This window comes from Rhinolophus sinicus, chromosome 8 (assembly GCF_057876585.1).
Source record: "Rhinolophus sinicus isolate RSI-liver-muscle chromosome 8, RSI-T2T, whole genome shotgun sequence".
Lineage (NCBI taxonomy): Eukaryota > Metazoa > Chordata > Mammalia > Chiroptera > Rhinolophidae > Rhinolophus > Rhinolophus sinicus.
Window position 1 is genome coordinate 60809895 of NC_142508.1, and position 19054 is coordinate 60828948.

At 51.7% G+C, this 19054-nt stretch overlaps 1 protein-coding gene across 2 annotated transcripts in view; it reads right to left on the bottom strand.

The window, feature by feature from the left end:
* The window catches only part of ST3GAL2 (ST3 beta-galactoside alpha-2,3-sialyltransferase 2), a 43642-nt gene extending 27015 nt beyond the window's left edge, over window positions 1–16627 (bottom strand). Inside the window, exon 1 of one of the 2 annotated variants that reach the window (XM_088800242.1) lies at window positions 16249–16627. The gene's annotated coding sequence lies outside the window, so the exon portion shown is untranslated. Of the gene's footprint in view, window positions 1–15662; window positions 15957–16248 lie in introns of those variants that run through there. The other variant, XM_019710237.3, reaches the window with a different exon arrangement.
* Between the last annotated feature and the right edge of the window lie 2427 nt (window positions 16628–19054).

The window sequence follows — 19054 nt, forward strand, 5'->3', positions numbered from 1 at the left end:
AGCAGGGCTTTCCCTCTCTAACTTCCAACCAGCCCTCTTTCTCCCAACCCTTGGAAAGCAAAAGCAGGAATTCCTGAATATGATCATTCTCGCCCTCATCTGGGGGAAAGGAACAGGACTGGTGCTTCTGCTTTCCACCATTGCCCTCTCTGAGCCTTCCCAAGCCTGGACCTGGGCAAGGGGTCTGCACTGGGTTCTCCCCTCCCTCCAGCTGCAAGTACTGAAAGGATGGCCGCCCTGAAGAAGGCTCAGGCCTGCTAGAATCCAGCAGGGGCTGATGGACAAGGGCTGAGCTAAGGTACATACAAGTCCTGCCAAAACACACCTAGGAAAGGGAGAAGCTATACTTCTAGAAGCTTCCAGGCCACAGTCTCTGTGGCTCAAAATCCAATCAAGCCTTGGCCCAGGTCCAGAGTTGAGGGACTCAACTTAAAACTCTAGTATCTACCCCCACGTGCTCTGAGGAATGGGAGGACAAGGGGAGAGAATGCCAGGGAAGAGGTCACAAACCAACCGCCAGCACTGGGAACCTGCATGAAAGGGGCCCAGGAGGGCTGCAAAACTGGGTCTGTGCAGTCACTGCACACGCTCAACCCAACAGGATTCCAGGCCCTCAGCAAACCAGAGAGCAGACGCCACTTAGTCCTGGGTGATACACTGGGATGGGCTTGGCCCACAGGATAAGCTACTGCCCTGAGAAAGCTGACGGAGCTTCTGGAATGTGAAGGTCCAGAAATGCCCCTCTCTCAGAAAGCAGCAGCCCGGGTTCTGGGATTCTCCCCTCTCCCAGCCCAGCGACGGGAGGTCAAGAGCAGCACATTCACTCAGCTAGGGCTAGAATCTCACTTGCAGGTGCAGGTGAGAACGAGGCTCCCTGCCATCCGCTCCAGTAATGCACCACACTTCCACTGGGCTAGTAAGACCCCTGGCTGTAACTTTTCAGTCCTCATGCCCCAGCCAAGCCACCCAGGTGGAATGTCTGCCAAAGCCTCTGGGACCACAGCCTGGTGACAGCCTGGGCTGCCGGCATGGAGGCTTATTCTGCAGGGGGCAAATTTCTCTAAAGGACTCCAACCTTAGTAGGGTAGGGACAGAGGGATGCAACGGACGACAACCTCCCTTTTTCTATCCATGCGGCCCACATGTCCTTGTGAGGCAGTGGTGCTTTTGGTATTTTGTGGCTTTATCTGAACAGTTGGTATGAAAAGGCAGCATCGTGTGTGCTGGCAGGCAGTGGTTTGGAGCGTGGAGACCTATTTGGCTCCTGGGCACCACTTACATGCCAGACAGGACGCAGAGGCGGGCTGCTGGCTGGAAACTAAGTTTTATGGTCAGGCTCTTATCTGCTTCCTTTATTAACATTAGATGACTTCAAAGTGTTCTTTTTAAAAACCAAAGCAAAACAAAACAAAAAACACAGAACAATCTTTCCCCCAACCCATCCAAAAACTTCCATCAACCAGGCCAACTTCTTATCAGTTTCTATTCTTGTGGCTCAGTGGGAGGAAGGAGCCAAGTGGGGAGACTTGTACAGTTCCTGCCAAGATCAGATGTTGGAGAAGCATCAGCCCTCCTAGGGCAGCTTGTGGGCTAAGCTGCGGTCTGAGCACTGCATCAAGAGATGGGTCCTATTACAAGGCTTACTTAGATTAAGAGAATTCCTGTAAGGGACAGTCATGTAGGTACCAATCCTCCAGAGGGCCTAGGGAAGGGGCCGTACCCCCTCCCACACGTGGGTAGAGAGGAGGGTAGCACAGGTACGTGACCAGGAGGTGGACCGGCTGTCATGGAGAGAATTCATGGTGGTATGACTCTGGCAGAAGGGCATACAGAGGCATGCTGGCCCTAGAGGTAGTGTCTCCAGTGGAGGGAGTACTCTGAAAACCCTGGAAACAAACCAGTTAGCCTGTGCTTTGTGAGCCAGACAGTTTCTATTTTTCATACACCCTATCTTTAGCTTTCTTTTGTTCTTTTATACTTAGTCATTTGGAAACTAAGTATTTTGGAAACATCAGCCTGTGGCAGCGATGCTAATGGAAACCCAAAGGTGTCTGCATCCGTGCTTGGACCAGTAGATTAAAGGGAAGCAATGTCTCCTCTCTCCCCCAGGAGTGGAGGTAGAGAGAAGTGAAGTAAAAGGATGGAGAAGCCCAGAGTCAGCATCTTGCTCAGTTGCTGTGTTCCCTGGTATCGTTTTTCCAACAGAGACCTTGGAAATTCCAGTTGGAAGCCCTAAGCCTGTGCCCAGTCTGGTGCCATTGGGTAACTTCCAGCACCAACCCCACAAGTGGCTTTGGGAAGCACTCCTGCCCTGTTCCCCCGCTTTTCTAGTGTTCAGCTCCAGGAGGCAGAGAGCAGGTGAACTGGAGAGGCCAGCAGCCCGGAAGGGCCATGCCCAGCACACACCTGCTTTCATTTCTGGCTGAGCAATCCTCCTCTTCATGGAGGAGCTGATAATATGCCATGACTGACTCAAGCAGGGCCCCTGAGAGGAACACATATCCCCAAGGTTGCTAAGTAACCCACTTCACCACCTCTGAAAAGTGGCAATATCAGTTACTGTGAGTAGGCACAAAGGGAGCCTTCCTCTTGCACTGCCTCTGACCCTCACCCCCAGGTGAAGGGAGCTAGGGGAGGATGGGGGGCAGCAAGGAACCCTCCCAGTACCCTTCTCAAAGAGTGATTCATCCTCCTGGAGCTGGCCTACGTTATACATTCCCTGCTAAGATGATGTCCATCGTGACATGCATGGGGGGACGTGGAGGGAAGAAATACACAGACCAGGGTCCATTATGGAAGTCCCTAGGGAGTGGTCTCTGTTGTCTGGCTTTATTATGTATCTTGGGGTTACATGGGGATGGCCAACATGATGGTGCTTGTTGGGGCTGTGCAGGGGTGGCCTGGGGACTTTAAGAGGTGGGGCCCAGGGCCTGCTTTCAAGCCCTTGGCCTTCCTGGTGAGACCGGGGCATCCCCACCCCACACTTGCCTACCATATGAGTTAACATTTTATAGTGAACTCTAGACTAAACCCACAGGACGTCAATTCCAGAACTGGCTCTATGATGTGACAGTTGTGTCTCTGGGGAAATCATACCTCTCTGGACCGCAGGTCCTCCACCTTTAAAACGAGTGTGCGAATGCCTGCCCTACTTCTCTCAGTCTCTGCCAGATGAAATAAGCGATGACTGTGAGCTGCAAAACACCATGTATCCGAGGTCCCATCAAGTTGCAGCCTCACAGAGAAGAAAGAGGGAGGGCCACGAGCAAATGCTGTGGCTAAGCTTAAAGGAACAGGGTGGTCTGGTCCAGGCTGATGAATCACTTAGAACACGGCCCCAGCCAGAAACAGGCAGACCAGGGGGCTTCTGGGAGCCGAGCAGGAGGGGCAGACAGAGCATACTGGTCAGTTTGAGCTGGCAGACAGTTCAGGAGAGAAGAACTGGCTGTCAGCAAATATCTGAAGGGCAGGGGGAAAGATGGCTGAGGAGATGGTCAAAATGAAAAAGGAATTCAGTCCCAAACTTGGAAGAGCCCTACCTCACTTCCTGGGCACTGAGGAGCTGGTGAGGACTGCACACAAGCTTCCAGGACCTCCAGCATCTTGTTAATATATAATTCACACTCTCAAGTAGCCCAAGGACCCTCACAGGGACAACTTTCTCTTTCTGGACCAGAGGCCCACCCAAGGCAAGAAGTGTGTGTCAGACTGAACTTAAGGTCTCCTCTTGCTAAGTTGGAGGTTCGAAGCCTAGAGCTCTTTCTAGAACACCCCATTCCTAGCTCTGCCAGCCTGGATCAAATATCTGGACCCTCACAAATTGGAGGTGATGAGAACTGAGGCCAAAATCATGCTATTTGTTGACCTGTACCTGAAACTGGCACGACTGTCCCGGGCATTCTCTCCCAAGGGAAAAGACAGAGGGGCACAAATCTCCCTAGCAGGAAACACTCCAACATAATCCAGAAAGCTCAGCCGCCCTGGAGCTACATCCTTATCCAGGCCCCAGCAGGAAACACACAGAGGAGGGTGAGCATTCAGGAAGCCAAGATGATAGGAGAAATGGAGAGGGGACAGAGGCAGCATCTTGCAGAAGCCAGCCGCACAGGGCCACTGCCTCCAGTTTCCTGGGACTGGCTGAAGTCACAGTGAGTGTCTCCCCCACCTCAGGCAGACCCCTGCCTAACACCAACCACCATGCAGATGGGCCACCACGAGGAACGGACCATTTGCCATCACCTGCCCGTGTCAGCTCTTTGTCTTGCAGCCCAGCAGATGAACGACTTCTTGTGGATGGCAGCTGGGGTGCTGAGGGGGCTCCTCCCTAAAAGATGCCACTTCATTCTGGAAAAAGCCCCTATCCTGCAAGTCAGATGACCTGGGTTTTGGTCTCCATTCTTCTATCTACTGGTTTGAGAATATCAGGCAAATTTCTTAATCTCCACTTCCTGATCTGTAGATGGACTGACTCAATGAATCCAAGTTCCGTTCTACATTCTAGCGTTTAGTTTTTAACAAGGTAAATTAATAAATGGCAATAGATCCTTATTAGTTTTTCTACATGGGTGTTTCTGACATATGAGTCTGGCCAGGAGCTATGAAAGGTTTCTAAGGGTCCAAATGCACACCTAGCACTGCCTGCTGCCTCAATACATGACGTGTTTAGATTGGACAATATCCCGTTTTCCTTTGGGGAACAATCTCTATGCCATGAAGCCCAGGCCTGAACAACCAGAGCACTAAATGCACTCAGCCACAGTACCTGGTCTAAGGTTGGGCATGGACCCCAAATCCAAGTGCACCCAGACTCCTGTGGGAATCCTGGGAAGGGATACTGGGAGGACGGAGGCCTGCACTGGGGGCAGGCGACTTCTACCACGTATCGTGTTTCCCCGAAAATAAGACCTAGCTGGATCATCAGCTCTAACGCGTCTTTTGGAGCAAAAATTAATATAAGACCCGGTCTTATTTTAATATAAGACCAAGTCGATAATATAATACCCGGTTTTATTTTAATATAAGACCGGGTCTTACATAATATAAGACTGAGTCTTATATTAATTTTTGTTCCAAAAGATGCATTAGAGCTGATGGTCCGGCTAGGTCTTATTTTGGGGGAAACACGGTAGGAACTGAGTGTCGTCACCATAGAGAAGGGCAGAGTGAGCTGGATGTGGTTTGAGCCCCTTACTTTCCCTGCATGAGGCCAGTCACACCCTCAGGTGTGAATCAATGGGTTCCCTTTTATCAAAGGGCACCCTGAGTTGGATTTTTGGCCTTCGTAATTGAAGAAGTTCAACTAATACAAACTTGCACACGTGTATAACCAGTTTCCATTTCATTTAAAAGAATTTTTAAAAGTTACTTATGGTATCGCTTGTTATCTGATGCAGAAAGGCTGCCCTAAACTTGTCCCTAAAACCCTGTTCTTGATAGGTCAACCCAGCTCAGAGGCCCACCGAGCCAAAGAAACAGAAGTGGTTCTGGACTTCCCAGCAGTGGTTCAGTTCTGGCCAGGACCCAAGTCCATCTCCCCCCAGGGACACTGCCCAACGTGCAGATAGTGAGGAAAGCGCCAACATGCACAGCCTTCCTGGGTGGCCTGGCGTCAACACTGCGTACCATCAGAGTCCCCTAGCCACGGGGCAGGCTCAGCAAGGAAGGGCACCATGCCGTTTGCTGCCCAGCCTGGCCCTGAACCGGCTGAAGCAGTCAGGGAAAGAGAAGATGCCCCTGGACATGGCATGCCATGGGAAGTCAGGACCCTAGTTCCATTCCTCGTCTGGCAATGGATTTGGGGGGAACACTTTTTAAAACTGTCTCTCAACCTGTCAAAAGTCATACCTGGCTTTGCAAATGATGCCAGACATTCTCCAGAACTCCAGACCCATCTATCCCACTCATTTCTGGATGCTACCCCTAGATGATGTATTTTACTTTATTTATTTATTTATTTTTTAAAGGCTTTTTTTTTTTTTAAAGATTTTATTGGGGAAGGGAAACAGGACTTTATTGGGGAACAGTGTGTATTTCCAGGACTTTTTTCCAAGTCAAGTTGTTGTCCCTTCAATCTTAGTTGTGGAGGGTGTCATTCAGCTTCAAGTTGCTGTCCCTTCCGTCTTAATTGTGGAGGGCGCAGCTCAGCTCCAGGTCCAGTTGCCGTTTTTCTAGTTGCAGGGGGCACAGCCCACCATCCTTTGGGGGAGTCAAACCGGCAACCTTGTGGTTGAGAGGACGCGCTGCAACCAACTGAGCCATCTGGGAGCTCAGCGGCAGCTCAGCTCAAGGTGCCATGTTCAATCTTAGTTGCAGGGGGCAGAGCCCACCATCCCTTGCGGGACTCGAGGAATTGAACTGGCAACCTTGTGGTTGAGAGCCCACTGGCCCATGTGGGAATCGAACCGGCAGCCTTCGGAGTTAGGAGCATGGCGCTCTAACTGCCTGAGCCACCGGGCTGGCCCTAGATGACGTATTTTAGAGGTACCCCAAAATAGTGGGTACCTCTAACCTACCCCAAACCAAACTCATGCATGCTCTAACCCCCCCCAAAACCAGTCCTCTTTCTGTATTCCCAGTTTCTGGGAAAGGACATCATCTATCCAACCCTGAAACCTGGGAGTCATCTATGCCCCCTCCTTCCTTTGGCCTCCCTGATTTTTACCACTTAACTCACTCATCTTCCTATTTCTCTCCATGTCTACCACCATCACGCTATCCAAGGAACTGTCATCCTTCACCTGGGTTAGCCCCCTAGCTGCTAAAGTCCCAGATCTACTAAAGAGACCTCTCTGATTCATCTTCCACAGCAAGGCCAAAGCGACCTGCACAAATCCCATCAGACCCCACCTTCCCTCCTCCCAGTGAAACAGCGGACCTCCCAATGCTCTGGGGCAAAGGTGGGACTCCCCAAATGCTCCGTGAACCCAGGTCTGGCTGGCTGAGCTGCAGGGTGACCCTGAGACCAAAATATACCAGGCAGTCCTGGGAGTTGCTGCTCAGCCCAGAGCCCTGGCCCCACCCTAGTGGCTTCCCACCTCAAGGTTAGGTTCAGAATTGGCTCGGTCTTGCCAGAACTGACCCTCCCCCAGTGCAGACCTCATCTGACCACATAGGAAGGGAGCTGGTGGCCAAGCAGGGGAAATCCAGCTGGGCTGAAGCCAGGGCCTGTATTTCAGGAAGGAGAGAAGATAGAGCGAGAGTAGTGACACAATAGACTGTCAGTGTCTGTGGGGCCGGCTGAGAGAAGGCAGCTGTCGGGAGGATAAAACTCAAGGAGTCTGTCTCCTCCCTCTTATCAGACTGACCCTTGGCAGCCTGCAGCCTGTGGAGAACAGTCATTAACAACCCCTCTCACACTTCCTGCAAGCACAATCCTGTGACCAGCCCTGCCCATGGCGGAAAGCCTGCACCTTCCTGCCTGCCAGGGGGCATCTTTGAGCCCCTCCCTGGGTCTGAACCCCCTTCCCATCCTGCCCCTCCTTATTGGGCAATGATCCAAGAAACCTTATGCTCTGCCCAAACTGGTCTCCTCAAGGTCCCCAGTCGTCTTCTGCCCTTTCAGTTCAGGCCTTTACACCCCGGTCTGTGCTGCCTTTTTCCATGGCCTTCTTTCTCTCCTCTACTATGAAACCCCGCTACCCTCACCCCTTTCCAGGCGTGTTCTCAATTTCTAGCCGAACTGCCAGTGTCTGTGCTACTGACCTGTCCTGTCCTGTGATCAGCCTGTAATCCCACCTCCCACCCTTGGCTTTGGGAAAAAACCTGGCTAGAGCAGAGCCCAGGGTATATGGGGATGGAGGCTCTGGGAGCAGAAATGGGAACCCTACAAACAGTCACTCCAGGGCCTAACCATTGGTCAGTGGAGGAAGGGAGGAATGTGATGAGAGACCAGATGGGTTTTTCTGCCTGAACCCAGGACAGAGTCAGCATAAGGGCTGAGGGGATTAGGACAACAGGAGGCCCGGGGACAGCTCCCTTGACTGCAGGAACCCAAGTTCTCCAGAGAGACCAGAGCAGGCTGGCTGCTATTCAGTGCTTCCAAGGTTAGGAGAAAGCTGAAACTGATTCCCATGGGCGTATGGACTGCATGGTGGCATCCTGTGCCCCAGCACCACCTCTCCTCCCAGGATATGGCATTCCTCTGGGTCTATCAGTGGTTTGAGAGTGGATCCCTGAACAGGTTTTCAAATTCTATATTCACAGATGAGGACTATGAGGCCCAGAGAAGGGCAGTGACTTGCCCTGGGTCACACAGCATCCATCCCCCTGTGGGTAGCTAAGGCAGCAAGAACCCTGTATGCATCCAAGCAGACTGGGCCCTGGACTGTGAAATGGAGGGGTCCCCTGACCAAACAAGCTGTTTCAGTTTGCAAGAGCCAAACAGTGCTGCCCCTGAGGCTTGTGGGCCCTTGGCCAGTGCAGGCCTTACCCCGGTCTCGCTGGCTGCCAAGGGAGGGCCTGCTGGCTTCTCTCCCTGTTTTGCACAGGATGAATAGCAGGGCAGGCCCACAGATCCGGTCCAGGATGGGCAGGAATCGCTAGGATGGACAGCCTGAGTGGAAGAAGACACCCTCCAAAATACCTCACCCAGGTTTGAAGGGAGATGAGGTATCTTCTGTGTTCAGCACAGGAAATGCCACTTGAGATTTAAACTCACATTCATCCTAGAAGTTTGCTCACTGCTGCTTTAGGGTCAAGTGTCAATTGCTTTTGAGGCACTGAGGAAATTCCTTCATCAAAGAGCTGCCACTTTGGTCTTAGGCGCACCTCCCTGATGTAAACTGTTTACCCTGCTCCCCATGTCACAGCATCTTCTTGTCTAAGGAAGTATCAACATTAGCTCCCAACACTGGGAGAGCCTGAATGGGGTCCTCATTCCTCCCTTCGTCCCTTTGGGCTTTCCTATCTCTCCCTACATGGAGTACCGGGCAGAAGCTTGACAGGCGTGGGTCCAGGGAAATACCAAGTCCTCTGGGACTGGACGGAACAGAGAAAGGGCCAACCCCTGGAAACTCCCTGGTGGCCTGGCAACCCCACACTCACAGGTCTTCCCAAAGAACCCAAGAGAGACAGGCGCCAGGAGGAGTTCGGAGGCTCCTACCCCTCCCCTGCCTGATCCACACAGCCTCCTCTTTGGCTGCTGTTTCTTCTACGTGCCCAGCCAACGGACTCAGCACAGGCCTGCAGAGGCTTTCATTTCCTCCTAACGCTGGTTCCAATTCACCATCAGCACCAGATGATTGGTATTTTGTCTGTAACTGAACTTGGGTGGGAATGAAGGTCACGGGGGAACTCCACTTATGGTGAGGGGAGATTCAAAGTTCCACCTTACCCATTCAGGGCTTCCACCTTTACAAAGACAGTCACATGCCCCCGAAGGAAAAGCTGGCCTGAGGATGGTTTTCAACATCCTATACCAGAACTATTTGTTTTGTTTTAATATTACTATTATACAAATAAAAATTTAGCATTGGTACCAAAATAAAGAAATGTCCCTTTCAAACCCAAAGGAACCCTGCAAAGAAGGAAGGAGGGAGTAGGAGTGGAGGAGGGGGCGGTGTGGGGGCTGGCAAGAGCAGGAGGGGGAATCCCCACCCTATTCCCCAGTTTCTTCACCTATGCCTCTTCCTGCAATCACCTCTCAGCTTCCCCTTTTCACTACCTCTCCAAATTCCCTTTGGCCACACAAATAAATAACTTGTTGATTTTTCCTCACCAGAGCAGTTCCCTCTAGACCAATTAGCTATTTGTGTCTGTTGCTGATTTTCTTCCTCAGAAGGCTGCAGATCTACTCAGGCTGGGAGGTTGTTGCCTGCCTGCAGCGTTCAGACTTTACAGCTGAAGGACTCCAGGACAGAAAGAGCACAGCAGGGTGAGGACTGCTCTCTGGGGTCCCTGGGTCATGCCCTGCCACCTCAGGGCCCTTTGCCTTTGCCCTGAAAGGCGGCCCATTTGGGAGTAGAAGGGGCCTCACACCCTGACCACACAGAGCTGGCACTGCTTTTTGTGTTCCCATCCTGATCCTAGAGAAGAAGAGGACAGAAAAGGGAAAAGGATGCTGCTCATGAACAAAGATCATAACCCAAGAAGAAATGAGAAAAAGAGGAGAAGAGGACAGAGAACAAAGCCCATCAAGGCAGGAGGCCCACGTGCTGCTAGCTCCCCTCCCACCTCAGCAGCCAGCGGGGTGAGGTCAGTAAATCCGTACCCTTTCAGGGCTTCCTCATTTACAAAGAAGTCACATGCCCCTGAAGGAAGAAACTGAGCTGAGGATGTTTTTCAACATCCCATGCCAGAACTATTTGTTGTGTTTTACTATTACTATTATACAAATAAAAATTTAGCATTGATAGCAAAATAAAGAAAAATTGCATTTTTCTCTATATTTCCCTTGTTCCTGGCTCACCTTAGTGTACATGGTAGTATGCACTGCATTCATAGATGGCAAAATATCAAGTACATTTGAATGCCAACAGCTGGAATTGAGGGGAACAGTCCTTTCCACCCCAGGAAGATGACCTTCTGTCTGAGAATCTGTGGGGATCAAGGGCCTTCAGCAAAGCTCCCCCTGCCCCCACCCCAGCGAGGACCCTCCGCCCTTCCTCCCATTCCTGTGAGAGGAAACTTCCCTGGTTCTCAGCTAGAAAGCTGGGGCGGCCCAAAGTCCAGCCATGCCCTCAGCCTTAGGAGAGATCTGCAATGGCAACACGAAAGCTCGATTGACAATATGTTGTAATTACAATAATGAGTTATAAATGAGCACCACAAAGTACTCTAGAATGGCTGGTTAGGGACACACACACACGTGTCCCTGATGAGCATGGCATAACTGGGGGAAAAGCATGTTTTCCCCAGATAGCAAGCAAAGTTCACACCCTCTCCTTACTTAGGAAATGTCACTTGGAGATGTTTACCCCAATAGTTAGCAAAGACTTATTGTCAACAAGCCTTCTGAACTCAAAGGGCGGAAAACCTAAGTTTCCAGAGAGCTGGGCCAAGGTCTTTTAGTTGGCAAGGGCTTCAAGAAGTGGAACATGTATCCGTGGGGGACATTGGGACATGGGAACTGAAAGCAGGAAAGAAGCCCACCCCAGGCAGAAGTGTGAGGAGACAGAAGAGTGAGGAGCAGGCATGCTGAGCCTGGCCCACAAAGCTGCAGCTGCTTTGGGGATGTACAGAGCTCCTGGGGCTTTGGGGCCCCACCTCCACTAGGCTGAGGCCTCAAACCTCAGGCAGCTTGGAGTCAGGAGGAATGAGCTCATCAGGATTGCGCTGTCAGCGTCCTGTACGCAGCTCCTCCAAAGTACGGATGCATCATCTTCTCCTGCAAACTCTTCCTCCCCCAGACTGGCCCATTTCAGCTAAAGGAAGCAACCCCATCACCCAGACACTGAAATGTCAAACCTCATCAAGTGTTGGTTCCAGAAGATGGTATCTACTTTCACAATCTCTCTAGAATCAGTCCCTTCTTTTCCATTCCTAGTGCCAAGTTGCAGCCTTCATTAGGTCTCACCTGGACCCTAGTTTTCCATTCCTCCCTCCCTTCTTTGTTTGTCCCCTCTGATCCGGCCAAACCCTGCTGTCAATCTGCCCTCTGTCTGCTCAGAAACTTGTCAGAACTAAGTACGCCCTTTGCCACCAGCCAATTCAAGTCCTTGCCTAGCACCTTTCTGGACTGGTCTCTTGCAGTACCCATTTCCTCTTTTTCTGGGAACTTTAGTTTTCAGATACAGTTTGAACGGGGCTGCCTGCTATGCCACCAGCCCTTTCCTGACCAAGAGAGGGGTCATGGTCCAGGCTGAGCCAATCAGGCATTTCCTCCCTGGGAAGTGCATTCCAAGCTGTGATGACAAAATTACCAAACACAGCTGGAGCAGATTTATCCTGGCGACAGTGGTACGCTGAAGAGACTGGCCTTTGGTTTTTGTCATACCCACTCCAAGACCCTGAGGGGACCTGGCTCCTGAGTCATCTCTCTGACCCACAGCCTTCCAAGGAAATCCTCTCCTGCCAAAGTCAGCTATGCTGTTGCTTGTAACCAAACAGGATCTCCTCATTGCTTTTTGAAATATCTCTCCTAAGCTCTACCCAAAAGGGAAAACTCCCTAAAAGTGCCAGGATGGCCGCTGTCTGCACATGTTAGCCTGCACACCCCTCCAGCCCACGGGCACTGCTGGAACTCTACCTGCCCCCTCAGGGCCCAACCCAAGGCTTCTTCTGAACCCTCTACAGGGATAACTTCTACGTCCTTCAAACCTACAAGCCTCTGGCTGTCCCTTCTGTGTACTTGTCTTATCTCCCCCCCAGAGGACAGTGACTATCTCCTCCATATCACCCAGCATAATTCCAAGCTCAGTCAAATTCACCCGGCTCTGGGGACAGACAACCCAAAGGACAATTACAGGTTTGCGGGGCAAGGCAGACAGTGAGTGACAAAGAGCATGGGTGTGACATCAGAAAGACCTGAGTTTGAATTCCTGGTTCTCCAATTACTAGCTCTCTGAGTTTGGGCAAGTCTCAAAAGTTCTGTAAGTCTCAGAACAACAGTGCCAACCTCACAACGTTGCTATGAGGATTTGACGAGCTAATATGTCAGAGCATCAAGCATGCTGCCTGGCTAGCAGTAAGCACTCAGTAAAAAGCAGCCATTATTCTAGCTGTTAGTAGCTACTGGTTTAGCACAAGCTCTGTGAGAAGGTTGGAATCAGGAGTCCTGGGGCTTGCTGTGCGACCCATATGTGCATCTCTCGGTTCCCCAGTAAACCTTACGTGGGTCTATACCTGCCTTATAAGCCTGAAAACCAACAGGTGGAAAATGCTTTGGAAAGTAAAAGCACAATGTAAGGGGGTCCGCCCACTTTTCTAAATTTCAGAGCTTCCCAGGCATCCTGTCCAGTGTGTGGCCATGGCAGGACTTCACTTTGCAGGCGTCCCAACCTGCTGGGTCTGAGACAGGGACACGGCAGGTGAGGGCCTGGTCCAGTGTCTGCTTCAATACCACGCAACCATCCCTTTTCCAAAGCCCTGGTTCCTAAATGTTCTGCTTTTGTGGGACCTTCCTTCAAATAACCATGGGGCAGTGTCTGCTATGTGGTTACAGCGGGACTCGGAATTCAGGGACCACAAGTCACCCCTACCATTAACCTAGCCAAAACTGGGCAGCATGAGATTGAAAAGAAAAAGGCAAATACAGTGCAGCTGCCAGAGTAAGACTGGGTGGGGACGCGAGGTGGAAGGAAGTCTCTCATAAGACTTTACATCTGCCTGGATTAATCTCCCAAGCAACGACGGATGGCTCCAAACCAGGGGTTCTCAAAGTGCTATCTCCAAAGTACTGGGCAGAAAAGCAAATTTTAGGCCCCACCCACACCAGCTGAATCAGAAAACTCTGCTGAGTGGGGCCCAGCAATCTGCCTTAAAACAGCTCTCCAGAGGATTCTGATATCTGGTCAAGTATGAGGAATCCTACCCTAAATCTTTAACCATAAGACCCTCAACTATTTACTGAACACCTACTATGTGCTAAGGACCAAACTGGGTTGTGTCATTTCACAAATAAGGATACATTTGAAGAACTTCCACAGTCTACTGGGAGCCAAAGTCAAGAACACAAATACACAAGGCAGGATGTGGTATAGAACAAGGCAAAGGAATCAGTTTCCCAGGCCTTTCCCCAATCCCCTACACCTTGGATCTATTCTTGCCGTGACTGGGGAAAAGAGAACACAGTTCTGGGAAAAACCCACCCCTGCTGCTCTTTTGGACTCCTCAATCACAGGTAGTTTTCTTAAGAGTGATTCTTGCCCTGAGGCATGTCTTGGGTCCAGAGGCTTGGCAGGTGGGGAAAGGCTCCCATGAGGCCACACCCACTTATTCCTAGGGGCTTGGAAATTGGCCCTATCTGGGGTTCGGGCTCAGAAAGTTCAGAGGGCTGTGAGCATGCCACAGCACATCACAGCAATGCATTCCCAGGCAGGGTCACTCCCTCAAGCTTGCACGCGAGTGTGCACATGCAGACATAAACACACACACACACAGACAGTTGGCCCCCTGGCCTCCCTTCCTCCATTCTCAAGTTACAAGGTTAAAGGCATCCTATTCACAGCCAAAGGGGCGGGATGAAAAAAGGGGTGCTGAAGCAGGGAACCATCTGGTTCAGATCAAGATTGCTCATTCAGGACCCCAAGAACTCCCAGAGCCTTCCCCGCCCTCTTGATGGCTCAGATTTCCTTCCCTCCCTCCCCCTGACTTCCCACTGGGAAACTGAGGATTGGGCTAGACAGGGACAACCCAAAGGCAAATCTGTCGAAGGAAGACAAGAAAACAAAAAAATGAATTACAGGCAAGTCTGTGCCATCTCTTTGAGCCCTGGTTCCCTTTTCCCTTCAAATCCTGAACATAAGGGCTAAACTTGAGATCACCGCCTACAGACACTGTGCCTTCCTCCAGAGCTCAGGGCACCTGGCAGGCAGCCTTCCCTGAACCGGGAACCCCCTCCAACTCTAGCAGCAGAAGCAAGATGAAGCTTAGGGGTGTGGTCTCCCAGCCTACTCTTATGCTACCATCTCCACCAAGGTAGGAGGTTCCCTCCATCTCAGAGGGACTTCAGAGACCACCAGAGGAAGGGCCAACCAACCAGCTTCTAGGCAACTGTCCCAAAGACAAGATGGGAGTGTGAGTTACTGGCAGCTTTGGCTGAAAGAGGCTGCCAGTCCCTTTCTGCCACCAGCACCTCTCTCTCCCCTTCCTCCTATACCACCTTAGACTGTTCTACAGTGCTTTACACAGCTGTAAAGCAAGAAGCAAGATGGGAGATGGATGCGGTTTGCAAGAAATACAAATCGGAAGATTAACTTGAGCAAACAAGAAATGGGTGGGTGACTCTCTACAGGTAGGGAGAGCCAGAGGTGGGATATTGGAAGGGGGAAGGGGAAACAGAAGTGGTAGAAAGCTAAAGAAAGGGGAGACTAAAGTGAGCTCAGCCCAGAGCTGCAGCAGGGGGCTGGGAAGTTTGGTCCAGTCACAGACAAATGACTGGAGAAAAGAAATGACTATTCCATTCCAAGGCATGGGCTCAGACCAGCCCCCACAGGCCTGGGGTATGGCCTTGGCCAAGTTCCTGGCTTGTGCGGTGCCTCAGTTTCTCCAAAGGTAAGGAGGTCAAGCTGTTAGGTCTTAGCAGAGAGAACTGGGCCACTGGGGATGGCTAGGAGGCAGTGCCAGGTGGGGGAAAGAGGAGAGGTGCTGATGGTGCAAAGACAACCTCTGGCCAAGAGGAGCGAGTCAGGGGTCTCCAGATAGTGCAGAGGCCGGGAGAGCGCGGGGTTGGGGGTACGAACTAGGTAGTGGACTGGAAGCCGGGACTGGGGCAGGGAGTGCTTCCCAGGGCTGGAACTGGGGGTCTGCCACCAAGCGGTCGCGTCTGGAGGGCTGGGAGCAACATAATGTGCAGAAGCAGAAGGCGGGGACGGGGATTGAGGCCAATGCAAGCGGACCTCCGCCGCATGGGGGGAGCTCAGTGCCCCGACCCGGGGGAAGTTGTCCGGGTGGACAGGGCCAGTCTGGGCCATTGGGCCGAGCCAGTTGCCCGCGCAGAGGGGGTTCGGAATAACTAGGGGCCCGGGGCGCCTCGCATTTCGCCCGCCCTCATCCCGCCCGCGCACCTCAGTCAGCCCTGGGCGCCGCGCGGGCCATGCTCGCCGATCCTGCCGCCGCCTCCGCCCGTGCAGAAAGCCGCCGCAGCCGCCGCCGCTGCCGCCGACGTCCGGACCCGTTAGCTCCGCGTCTCCCTCGTCCGCCCGCAGCAGGCCAGTCCCGCCCTTGCCGGCCCTGCCCTACCGGAGCGAGCCGCCACCGCCTCAGCCCGGCCCCTCCCCCCACCCCAGCCCAGCTAGAAGGGAAGGGTGGGGGAAAGGGGGGCGACTGCCCCCTCCCCACTCACATCCTCCGGGGCTCTCCCCTACCTCCCCTTTCCGCACGCTCGCGGGCATGCTGGGATGTGGAGTCCAGCCTGCGCTGAATCAGTAGGGCTACCCCGCATCCAGGACTACCACATCCAAAAGACAGCGCGCACGCCCTAGGGATTGTGGTCTTTGTAGTTCATCCAGGGCTCAGGGGGTCTACAACGCAGGAGGGGATGGTGGTGGTAGTTGGGGGGGAAATGGGAAATCTCCGTTCCCAGGAGGCCGGGTTCCCCGCGTATGAAACATGGATGTGAGCTGTACGGTGCCCCGGGCCCAGGTCGAATACCTGAATTCCCAGGAAAGTGCAAACTAATCCAGGATGCCTCTCAGACGCAGCTGTGGCCAGCTGCAGCCGAGCCGGAGGGAGGAGAAGCCTCCGCCCAGCGAACCGCACCCCGGGTACCGTTTTCACTCGCTCCCGCGAAGAGCCATGACCTGAGGCCAGCTTGGCTTCATGCCCGGACTTTGCAAGCCGAGCTGTGGCGGGGTTGCTCCATCCAGGCCAGAGGAGAGACAGCTCCGGGAGCTGCGTGGGTGTGGGGTTTTCCCTACCCGAGAAAAGGAAGCGAATGTCTCTGAGTTTCCTGGTGCGCTCACACGCTGGGGCACCTTCTCTTTCCAGTCTCACTCTTCTGTTAGATGCCCTTAGCTTCCTACTGTTTAGAGTAAAGAGCACACATTTTCCATGTCTTCTTTCCCCACTTCCAAACCTAGCTCAAATGCTCTACGAAGCTCCATGTCGACCGTAGTTTCACCCTCTAAGCTTCATGCCCTCTGGCAGGAGAGGCCTGTAAGTCAGTGGTTCTCAAACTGGCATGTAGTTCTACTGGAGCGCTAGTTCAAACGTAAATCGCTGCCCCCACCCTCAGTTTCTGTTTCATCAGCTCTAGAGTGGGCCTGATAATTTGCATTTCTAGCAAGTTCCCAGGTACAGCTGACAACTGCTGGTCTGGGGAACCATTTTGAGAACTGCTTCTGTTGGTGTTTGTTAGGTAGAGTCGCTCTCCCCCCCCCCCCCCCCCCCCCAGGAACTGGTATTTGGTATCAAAGTCCTATTTGATGTCAACTATTAGGTAGAGTTCTGACAGGGTCAGCTCAGTAGAATCTGCTGCCTCTGGGTGAGCTCTGACCTAAAACAGGCAGGGGAGTGCAAGGTGGGGAGATGGAATCCTGATTTGTCAGGTATCTGAGGGTGAGGCTCTCATCTACCCAGTAGACCCTCCTTACCACCGGCTGTCCTGATATTCTGGGAGCTACAGACCTCTGAAGAGGAAACTTGGTGACTATCACCCTCAACCATGATCTCAGACTCTTCAGCTGTGAGGTGACAAAGATTTTTTGCTTGACCAGCTCCTCTGAGATCTCTTCTCCCATAGGCCTCAACCTTGGCTTCTAAAAACTACACTCTCAACACAAGTGATTTCACCACCCTCCTCCCTCTACATTAAAAGACTTAAACACAGTAACATAGTTTCTAACAGCTCAAGGTGACATCCCTAGGATGACCCTAGACCTCTTTAAAGAGCCTGCCTGATAAACCTCAAGGCTGCCAAAAATATTTACTGTTTGTTCTAGCCAACACCTGGTGACAGCCCCTAACCACCCCTTCTTAGAGCATTTATTAGAAAGGGCTAACAATTGTGACTCCTTCCACTGTCCCTTTGAGATATATATGTGTCTCCTACAACCCAGGAGTGTCTTTCCCAAGGACCTGAGAGCCGTTCCTACCAGGAAGGATAGGGCCTCTGTCTCCCAGCCTCTGTGGGAGGATAGAGTCCTAACTTCAGTAATTGCCAGCTAACAGACACAGCTGGCCTAGTCGGCAGTTACACTGACCAACCCTTTGTCATTTTTCACCTCCCTGACTCTACCAAGCCCCTGCTCACCTCTCTCTGTACTCTCTCATTCTCCCTTTAAAATGCCCGGTTACCTATGGACAAGTCCAAGTTGAGTTCAGTTCACTCTGGACCCTCTTCCTTATTGCAATAGTTATTACTGGTTAAAATCTGTCCTTACCACTTTAAATAGTACCTGGCTTTGTTTATCTTTGACAAATAGGATATCAGCTCTGAGTCCTGGGGGCCCAGGCTGTAGCCTTGCTCCCTATGCACCAAGGGCCAAAAGGATGGTTAAGTTATCCCTAGGTCCTTGGGCAAGTAGTCAAATGGCCACCAGAGGCATTGAACCCTAAGGTTGACTCTAGAATACTTTTCTACTTCCTTAGATTTTTGTCCCTGTCACAGGCTGTGGGAGGCTAAGTGATCCACATGCCACCATACGGTCTGCTAACAAAACCAGCTGCCAGGCCCTTCCTGCAAGGCCTTTGCCTCTGCACCTGAGTCTCGTGCAATGGCAACATTCCTTCACAGGTAGAAGGTAAATGAACATTTTTGAATTTACGTCCACTCCCAAATATCTGTTAACAGATTATTCAGGGAGAATTAAGATACCCTTTCATGGGCCGAACAGAGAGACCCTTTCTATCCTTCAGCTCCAATAGGAACCCCCATCATCACCCTCACTACTTCCAAATTAGATATTACGTTGGTTTACCCATTTTCCTTTGCGGGTTGTGCTTTCTCATCTTCTCCACCCATCCAAATTCGACCTGACTGTCCAAAGTCTACCTTGAGTTTTCCTTCCTCCAGAACGTTCTCCCCAGTTGTCTCAACCCCATGTGAACCTCACCCCTTGTGCAGCACTTGAATTTGCATCATTCATTTAAAAGCCTAGCTTTGTGCTCGCTTCGGCAGCACATATACTAAAAGCCTAGCTTTGCTGGTGAACTTTGCAAGAGAGGCAGTAAAACAGGCAGGAACACGGTGGAGGAGAGCACAAGGCTTTGGAAGGAGATGGCTACTAAGTAGAAAGGAGCAAAGAGGATCTGGCTCCCTCCTCCCTGGGTTTCTGTTTGGGGACAAAAGCTTCAAGTCAGACCAATCTGGCAACTTTCACACCTAACAGTAAATGTAACCCAGAGCAAGTTACACAGTTCTTTCATCTGTAAAATGGGAATAAGAATGATACACCCTACCTCTTATTGTTGTAAAAATTAAATGAGGAAGAAAAAAAAAGATCTTGGATAGGATGAC